At 46.0% G+C, this 1254-nt stretch overlaps 1 pseudogene; it reads right to left on the reverse strand.

Moving 5' to 3' along the window:
* The window catches only part of LOC139025250 (von Willebrand factor A domain-containing protein 7-like), a 54155-nt pseudogene that overhangs the window by 25880 nt on the left and 27021 nt on the right, over positions 1-1254 (reverse strand).

Here is a 1254-nt window from a genome sequence, read left to right on the forward strand (position 1 = left end):
TGTCACTCAACAATGACCACAGAAATGGGCAAGACCATACAAACAGATCTGGGACCAGTCTCGGGATATTCCAGCCGTGATCCCTACATGCCGGGGACGTTCATGTTGAAGTCTCGGTCATTTCTGGCACTAATTTTGTAGCTGCCTCCAGTGGCATCGGTCATGACGGTGAAGGGAAGGGTGAAGGGTTTACCAGGCTCCATGCTTCTGTCCACCACGGCCTGAGAAGACAAGAAGAAGAAGAAGATCTGTTGAGTAGTTGTTGTGAGGTCCACTTTTTTAAATGTGCAACTTGTTTGTTTTTCTTGTGCTTAGAAAGTTCATGTTGTAATTTGTAAGTAGGGCCCTACATTTATAGGGAGTAATCGTCAGTCACGTTTTTCTTTCTGATATTGTCTATAAATGTCTATGACCATGGTTTTGTCTAACACTATCCCAACATGCAATATAGACTCCTTCACGATTTACAAATAAAAGGCGTTTTTCAATGTAAACTTACGTTGATGGTAACCTTGGAGACAGACATCTGAGTGGTGGACTGTCTCTGGAACACGGTGGAGGAGACCACGTCTGTCCCGTTCAACAGCACCACAAACTCCCCCGCAGGGACCTTGGTTACCGTAACTAGGAAGTCCCCGTTGCCCATGTCTTCCAGGTTACCGCCTACGACCTCTGACCCTGACACTGTCACCAAGGCAACGTTGGCCACCTTGACCGAGGCTGGGCCCTTTCTGCCCAATACTGATACCAACAGCATGGCAGGCATACCTGAGAGAAGGAGAGAAGAGAGGAGGAATGGAGGGAAAGAGAGGGAGAGAGAGAGGAGGACGAGTGTAGGGATAGGGAGAGAAAAAGAGGGAGAGAGAGGAGGAACGGAGGGAAAGAGAGGGAGAGAGAGAGGAGGAAAAGGATCTTGAAGGGTGTGGCTATGTAACTGTTCTAGCTTCAGATCAATTATTACAAATGACAATTAATTGCTTTTTATGACTTTGATTTAAGTAGGCTTTATAAATGAACAGAATGCATTGTTTCGACCTACACAACATCAAGGAGGACCAGCCTACTTTCTGATAGAGAATACAGCGATGAGTGCAAAACCTCTCGCCGGTGAGAAAAACGACGTGCGCAATGATCATCTGCCTCTAACGGCTTTAACGAAGTGGCAGCTGCATTCATGTAGATGATGTATCCATGATGTCGCCATGATGTCGCCTTAGTATAATTGTGATTGACAGATTACCTGCTTGATATGAT

The sequence above is a fragment of the Salvelinus sp. IW2-2015 genome, unplaced genomic scaffold, assembly GCF_002910315.2.
Source record: "Salvelinus sp. IW2-2015 unplaced genomic scaffold, ASM291031v2 Un_scaffold2425, whole genome shotgun sequence".
In the NCBI taxonomy this organism is placed as follows: domain Eukaryota; kingdom Metazoa; phylum Chordata; class Actinopteri; order Salmoniformes; family Salmonidae; genus Salvelinus; species Salvelinus sp. IW2-2015.